Raw genomic sequence first — 9,298 nt, 5'->3', positions numbered from 1 at the left:
ACTAAAGTTCATAGTTCCTACAGATAAAAATTGGATCTCTTATCTCCTGTGAAAGGACATAGCTATATTTTATTGTGCGTCATTTAACCAAAAATTGAACATGGAATTTTAATTAACATGCATAAAGCTAAATGACCTAAGAGTAAATTCCATTAGCATGCACAAGTTAAAATGTCTAAAGAGTAACTTTCATTAACATGTACAAGGCCAAAGGTAGAATAACAAGACTTTAAAATTGACAATAAGTCGAACACTGTATAGTAAATATCAACAGTGATTAGAAATTGGCATGGAAGTGGAAAATCCATAACTCCTATGCACACATTTCCAAGCTTGAAAAGTCCCAACCCTTTTCCTCCTTTGGGATTTTCCTGCACCAAGAACTTCTTATCATAGGCCTACTTATTTCTTCAAAAAGTTGTCCATTGGCATGAGCATTCCCCATTAATACATTATCCCTATTGGATGGCCACAGGTAGAACATATAAATTATAAATGACTATCCTTACCTCATTTTCGTTGCATATCTCAAAACCCTCATTAGACCCTTTTACATCTTGCCACTTCAAAACATAGGCAATGTGAGCTTGTCCATAACTACAAAAGCAAGTTAGATGAAATGAAATAAGTATTGATATACTTGAGCAACAAAAAATAGGTAATAGAACTCTAGACAAGGTACAAGTGAAAATTAAGATGAGGGGGTTCCTAATGCATCTCTTGTACAAGCAGATAATATAATTGTGAGAAATATCTAAATATATTTTACCAAATACAACAGATAAGCACCATAGTGACTCTATTTTCCTTTTCAAATGTTTTAATTGCTTATGGTAACATTATAGCTCTCGAATATGGTAAGTAGTTCCATGGCCAAATAGTCAAAATTGGAATTCCATTTAGCTCTTTGAACAAATGTTGCAAGCTTCCATGAAGCAGGACTATATTACATTTATTGGTGTTCTCTCTACATGCAGCCATGTTGGCCTCATTGATGCAAGGAACCAATATTTTGGGTCCATGATTCATGATCATTATATACAATCGAAAGCAGACCACTATGCCTACATGATTGACCTTCATGGTCTTGCTAGGAAACTTGGTGGTGTAGAGGAAATTATTGACAACTTGTCATTTAAGCCTATAAGCTGTCTATGTGCTTGCAAGATTTCCTACGTGGTCATTTAAGATGAATGTGCCTAACCTTTCTTCTTGTAGTTGTTAAATCATTCAATTGATATTAATGATCTCACAGTTGGCTTACTCGACCCACTGTACATGTGCAAGAGACTTAGAGTTCATTTGCATTTATGTGTGTTATCACAATAGATGTTTAACTCTGTAGGGGCTTCGAAGATTGTTGTAATACCTAACATTCTGCCGAATAAATATTAGCTTCTAGGTCTACATACATGACAGATTATTGTCTCTCATATAGTATTCACTTGCCTTGTTTAAATTTCACACATACATTTAAGAACAAGTCATAAAACCACCAGCCACTCAAGGATTATAATACATCCTTAAGGATCCCACATAGCTACAACTAATATGTGATTGTGAGAACCGTAAATTTGGTAGGTGAAATATGGTATGTATAACTTACACAATGCATATTTATGTAATGTAGTCCCAAACAATTATCCTAAGTGCCGAGACTATAGTTTTTTTTTATTTTGCTGGAATTAATCCAAACTCAATAGCCCAACACAAGGTTGATGGTCTCTTCTCTTAGGTTTATGTATTTTGTTTCTAAGCGAGCAAGGTCATATTGATAACCTGGTAGAGAACTTATTACCGAAATTTTCCATCCTAGCATTTTAGGTTAGGGTCTGACAAATTATGATAATCATACACTTACAAGTTGTGTTTCTATTTTAAGACCAATTTTGTGACATGAACCTCATTACACACAGAGTATACAACACTAAAATATTAAAGAAACCATATAAACATTCATATTTATTGCATTCTATAGCATTATATAAGCTAAAATATTATATCTCTACACTACCAAGTGCGTGCTTCAGAGAGGGTTGTATATTATGACCTTTAAGCTAGGTCGGTAACTGAACATTATAGATGAAACCATTATAATCTCATCAATAACCTAGGATTGGTCAACTTAGCATCAAGTCATCTACATAAAAGAAACAATGTTCTAAGCATATCATTAATAGAACATCAATTTAATTAAGAAGAGCATGAGGAAACCACACTCAAGCACTCAATGATCAGAACATTAGACTTTGAATTTTCATGTCATATACTAAATGGACTATATACTTATCTGGAAGTATGAACTGGTAACTTAGTCTAGGACTCTGATTTTCCACCCAACCTTATGTTAGGTAGAACTTTGGTTTTTCTTGCAGCCCAATCAATCTCGAGCCAGATTCTAGAGCGTGGAGGGAAAGTGCTTAAAGGATTAAATCGATGTTACTTAGCTAAAATAGGGACTCTAGGGTCTCAATCACGCTCACCCACTAGATAAAATCAACACTCAACTCTACACAGGGGCCTTTAAGAACTACCAATTCCACTAATAGCTACCAATGAAGTTGATGTCTCCTATGTGCCCAACCCTTTCAGTGCTTTGGGGCATACCTAAAATGATATGAAATTCCTATAACAAACTTAGTTGAATATGTTGGTATAGAAATTACGCATATCCTTGTTAAATGGAAAATCAATGGTTGTAATAAATTATTCTCATATTAGTTTTTACTCATTTTTCTCATGTGAAATATTTATGTACAATTTTTCATCCTGAAGTTCCAACCCTTCGCTTTCATCTCTATCAAGGATATCATGATTTTTCCTCTAGGCCTGATTTGTGACGAGCTTAATCAAATACGCATAGTTTACTATTCTAAATCTGGATTCATTCCACTCTGTTGAATCAATAATTAATATGCTTCTTCAAAACCCCTGGCTAAGAGCATTCCCTTATGAAGATGGGCATAAGTACCATACATAGGTTGAATCCCTTCTTATTTCATTCTATCCAGGAACAGAAGTGCGCCTCCAAGATTCCTTGTCTTGTAAGATAAATTAATATTTATATCATAATATGTAAATGCTTTTGGCTAGTAGCCACTATCAACCATGCTCTCAAGTACTTTGGCTGCTACTACGCATCGTTTTCTATGACAAAGCCTAATAAAAATGAGGCTATAGGTCATTCAATAAGGAGGAAAACTTGTGGTCTTCATCATCTCAAATAGAACATGTACCTTATGCATATGGTCATTCAGAATAAGAAAAACAAAACACTATTATAAGTGCACTAAAGTTGACCACTCTCAAGCCACAATTAGCACTTACCTTTTTTTCTAGTACGAATAAATATGCATTGGCATGATTCTCTTCACAAATAGATGCAATAAGCATTTCATAACTGTATATTTTGGGAGAAAACTCTAGCTTATCAATCATTCAATTGACTTTATTCAACATGTCTGAATCATCATGCTAAGTTGTGGTAAAGGCAAATATTTTCACACAATAATTGCGATGAGCAGGTAACATCTTTGTCAAACTATTTTGTAGGATTCAAAGTCCTTAGAGTGACCAAGAAGATTGGTCAACTTATTATACGTTAAAGTGTTATGCATGTATCTTGGTTGTAGTTTGGCCCATTGGAAAAAAGATCAGGGCCAAGCTTAGGGAACATGTTTATTCAATACCATCTATATTAGTCCTTAATAAATTTGAATGCGCAATTTAGTTAAAGCTTATTCCATGTCTTCTTCACCATTTTTTTCTAAGACTTCACATATTTCTCTTGGGGCTTCCTCTAGCTTCCATTTCTCTTTTCCTTGGCTTTTTTTTCCTTTGGTTTTGTTAAATTCATGCAAGGCCTATTCCTCTTCTTCGTTATTTTTTTCCCCAATTGAATCCCTTTTGAAAGTCATGGAAGCTAAATTTTTCTGCCATTGTAATGTTGGAGAGCTCCACCCCATGTCTTTGTTTTGCTTCCTTCTCTTTTTTTCTTTTCCTGCAATCTTCCTTCTCCTTTTTGTGTTTTCATTCCTTGTCCAGAAAATCGGTCTTCTCTAGTGCAATTTGATTCCACTTCCCCTGGTGGTTGTTTTCTAGTTTGGCTTGAATCTTCTGGGCACATAAGAGTTGATCCACATTCTCTTTGTTCCCTGATTTTTCTTTTATTTTCCTTGTCATCCTTGATTTTTTTGTTTACTTGTCAGAATATTGCATGTAATTCACCATAGTTCCACTTAACCCTATGTCCCTTGTTTGCACATCTATCAATCTCCATGGATTCCACCAAACAAGTCAACAAGCGAAGCATTTTTCCCCCTCCTGGGCTCTATAATTCGTGTCCCAAGGCTCAACCCATGTTTAATTAATTTAATTTACAATAAATGGGAAAAGTAACCCCTCCCCCTTGGGTGAACACAACCCTCAGTGTTCAATGACCATATTAAATAAAAAAATCAATGCTTAAAATACCAAACATAGTTGATATGGATCTTAATATATGAAACTTGTTTCAACTTTTACAACACATCTTATATGCACAGTGGCTTACCAAACCACTCAGTAAAAATTAATCATTAATTTAGAAATCTCCCAACGATCCTTTTTGTAATATTTGGCACTTTAATGTGCTCAACCCAACTTGGATTCTTTCCTTTTCCCCGAAATGTTTCCTGCCTCCAATGTCCAACACTGTTATGTTTGTTCTCCTTATTCCTTTAGTGAGAATATCTTGGCTCATTGTTTTCGAGAACACCCCCAATGTGCTTTTGATTCCAATCAACCATCCTCACAACCCTTTAAAACCAATTTATTTTCTAGACCTCCCTTCTTTACTTCACAGTCCCTCGGGAAATCCGGTCACCCCCTTTCATGTAGTCACTCACGTTCTAGGTTTAGGAATCCCATTCTTTGCTTCTTAATCCCTCAGTGATCCATTCCTGGACAAGGTTTCCTCGCATCAAAAAGGTCTCAAACCAAGGAATATCCCTACCTAAACACTAACATACCAGCCACAACTTTCTTTATGGCTATCATTTGGCACCATTGGTGCTAGTTTCCACAATGACCTTGTTCGTAAAATATTTTGCTTTTGTACATTGTTGTTATTCTACCTTGTGGTTATCTTTGCTCATTTGAACTGAGCAGTCTCATGTCTAGTCTTGCATCATAGACACAACTTTTATGGGACTCATCATAGAAAATGAAAAAAAATTATATCATAACTTATTAGCAATTTATTCTTGTAGCAAATCTTGCAATTTTACCATAATTCCTATCACAAAAAAACCAAGTTAGTTCATAAACCAAATCATCATAATTTAAAATATCACATCAGGTTAGCTCAAAACCCAAACTATCATAAATCAAAGCACTAAATCTTATTCATAATTAAAATTCAAAAATTAATAAATTACTAGTACTTATCTTGATTTTGATGGCTTTCTCCTTTTTCTCGTACACACATCGGGTCAATTGCTTATATGGGCAAGAACCTAGTACCTTCTCTTCTCTTCGACCTTGTACACACACAGGGTCAATTGCCTAGCCTGGCAAGAACCTGATGCCTTCTCTTCTCTTCTCTTCAACCATCCACAAGTGGTGGACACATGGGATATATATATAAGACCATTCACACCTTTCAAATACGTGCACTACTAAACAAGGTAGTCTTATGTCCACAGGAAACAAGTGTATTCCACACCTCACAGGGCCAAAAATTCCCATATCTTTTTGTCCTAAAAACAGGCCTAGACAGTCCCATACTTGTCCATCCTAAACATTTACACATGCTCGAACAGTCCCATACTTGCGCATCATAACACATTACACAACACTTACACATATACACATGACACCATACAACGTACACATAACACAATGCCACATATACATAGTAGAATACCATGTATATATGACACAACACAATGTATACACATTTACACATGACTCAACAAATTATACATTATCACATAGAGTCCAAAGACCACATCATCTCTATTCATGTGATTGAGGCCATACTACCTCTTTTGTTTTTCTATGTTCATAATGTAAAATTCATGCTTAGTAGGAATTCCTTTTTGTCAATATATTCTTCTTTTCATCCCATCCATAAGTAGTCATCTTTCCATTAAAATAACCCATGATAACCTTGTCATCCATAATGCCATTTTCCTACACACACACACACACGCACACACACACACACACATATATTTGGCATAATGATGTATAAAATACATACGTACATGTACAAATATAGTGAGGGTTAAGATAAATACCCATTACCATTTTACTATTCATCATTTCCATGGACTCGACTAGCCTACTTGGCTATCATATCACATTCTAGTTAATCATGGTCATAATAGATATTGAATTATATCAAATAAATCTAGGGTCTAGATAACCACCTAACTATGAAGTAGATAATGAAATTCTTTTCTCCAGAATTCCTCTTTACCTTTTTCTTTTCCATATGCCTGTTACGATTTCCCTGCCACCCAACCAATTTACTCCAAGGCCCCCAAGCATGTAAGTCAAAGGGTAATTATAAGATAAATAGGAAATGCAAGAGGAAAAATAAAAGGAAACATCGCAAAAGAAAACAAAATCCATCATCACAATCATCAAGGAAAACCACATGCAAACTAACATGGCCATGCATATTCAACAATCAATTAACAACAAATCACAAACTTAAAGTTGAAAGGCATAGCATGTCAACATCAAGTAAAGTAGTCCCAAAAACCCAAGTCCAATACCAATAGAACTCTTAGCCATCATACCATGCAGATACATATGTAACAAAACCATTTTCCTTTCTTCTTCAACTTGGGGGGGTAATCTCATTTTAAGTGCTCTTCCCAACAAGACCAACACAAGATGGGTTTTCTTCCCATCTCAAATTCACGGGGATTTTTTGTTGCCATCATCACTTCCCCTTTCTAAGGGTTGAACCTGATATGTCAATTCCTACATGTGTTCTTGCATTACATAGTTACATTCGGTTAGCTCTTGTTGTTGACTAATGAGTTTATTTATCTTCGCCTTGCAGATCCTGAGCTTAGATTCCAAATCATTGAGCTGAGCTTTCAAGTCTTATACTCTTCTAGAGGAGCTTCCCCTATTTAATTGATGTTGTATAGAATTTGTCATGTTTTCCCTGTCTTGGGCCAATTATTCTTCCCATCTATTGCCACACACACTCAACTATTAGTTCATAATGAAAAAAATACATATACCAAAGGTCATCTTACCAGGTGAACTCAAACATGCTTCCCTGTAGCTATTCACATATCATAGGATTGTCATCATGTATATAGTGCAACCAAAATAGCATTTGTATAAGTTTGATTTCAATTTTAGGAACACACACACACACACACACACATACACATTGCATAATAGTCATAGTCATCAACCATTTAGATAAGCTTTTTAATCACTTTAGAAGGATTCAACCTTATTATTAAGGCCAACAGTCATGGCACCTGCAACCCCATAGAGTCAACATGCATCAATCTTAAATTTTCACATTGATATAAAGAATGCATCGTAAGACCTCTAGGAAATCTTCGATTAACACATGATCCTTTCTTGTCCACTGCCATTGGAATTCAATTTCACCTACAAATAATCTGCATACAATGCATGATCATAGTGCTATAACCAATACCTACCAATAATTATTTGTTATCTACTAAATTCCCAACAAATTTTTAATTGTAGTCATACAAATCATGGGATCCATCCAATGCATACACCCACATATACATAAATATGTCTATACAATGAACATAACAATATGCAACATAAGAGGCATAGGAATTTCCACAATCCCTCATACTATATAGATATTCATATGAATACCTATTCCAAGTGTGTAAGAGCACACTACTTGTTCAATAATGTTAATACACTAGCAATTTATGCACAAAATCATGTAGACGGTTCTTCCAATGGCTGAATTTAACACATGTAATGGTATAGAAAATAAATTTTCATCATGCCAAAAGAATTCTTGTGGTCCATATTTAATTCTGTAATCAAGATTATAGTTACTCATATTCATAATCGGCTATAATACTTGGGAACTAGAGTTCAACTCCTTTCTAAGGGTTCATACTTTAAACTCTTTCTCAATTAATTATGTGACAGAGCATTATCTTGATTCTCAAGATTCTAGGTTTAAAACTTTTGTCTTCATTCCTTTCATGATAGATCCCATTAGGTCCAAGTGTTGAACCTAGGAGCTCTAATACCACTTTGTAACACACCCCCTTTATCACCCTAATTAGGAGAGGTGTTTATTATGAATAACTGCTTCCCAATGTATCGCCTTGGGAATGGGATCTAAAGGTTTCATTAATATTATTTCCTTAAGCCATGTTGACAAACAAACTTTGCTTAGTATTCTTTTAATAGATTCCAACATAACGTAGTGTTCTTGCAATTTTATTTTTTAAACTTACACCCAAATCTTATGACATCTCATCTATAAGTAAATATAGTATTGTATTCATCTCTATATTCATTTCTCATAATTCAATAACGTAATCTAGCTATTGCATATTCTATTTTGTGGAAGATGCTTTCTAATTTTAGAAGGATTATGGTTTAATTGTGTATTATGGAATTCTAATATGTTCCTAGTTTCATTCCTTTAAACATGAACCATGAGGTAAAGGTATTTACTACAGGGCTTTCTAGATACTGGAATTAATATCAGTCCCCAAACTTGTATGTCAAATTTGGCTAGTCAAAACAAAAGTTTGAATCTTGAAACCATGTATTACAGGTAGTATCACTAAAGTTCACAAACCCTACAGATCAACATTGGATCTACTATCTCTTGTGAAAGGACATAGCTATATTTTATTATTTGTGATTTAACTAGAAATTGAACATGGAATTTTCATTAACATGTAGAAAGGCAAATGACCTAAGACTAAATTTCATTCGCATTCACAAGGCCAAATGCTTAAAAAATATTTTTCATTAACATGCACAAGGCCAAATGGTCCTAAGGGTAGAACGACAAGAGTTTAAACTTGAAAATAAGTCAAACATTGTCTAACAAATGTCAATAGTAATTAGAAATTAACATGGAAGTGGAAAAACCACAACTCCTATGCACACATTTCCAAGCTTGAAAAGTCCTATCCCCTTTTTCTCCTTAGGGATTTTCTCGCACCAAGAAATTCTTATCATAGGACTATTTTTTTCTTTAAGAAGTTGTCCAATTGCAATGAGAATTCCCCATTAAGATATATACCCTCTTGGATGGCCATAGGAA

General features: G+C 34.6%; 1 pseudogene; it reads right to left on the bottom strand.

The window, feature by feature from the left end:
- Positions 1-3,185: 3,185 nt before the first annotated feature.
- The window catches only part of LOC149206023 (pentatricopeptide repeat-containing protein At1g52640, mitochondrial-like), a 46,257-nt pseudogene continuing 40,144 nt past the window's right edge, over positions 3,186-9,298 (bottom strand).

The sequence above is a fragment of the Pinus tabuliformis genome, chromosome 1_2 (assembly GCF_031772625.1).
Source record: "Pinus tabuliformis cultivar Carrire ecotype Pingquan chromosome 1_2, CPIR1, whole genome shotgun sequence".
NCBI classification, from domain to species: domain Eukaryota; kingdom Viridiplantae; phylum Streptophyta; class Pinopsida; order Pinales; family Pinaceae; genus Pinus; species Pinus tabuliformis.
This window is presented reverse-complemented; position numbering and strand designations above follow the sequence as displayed.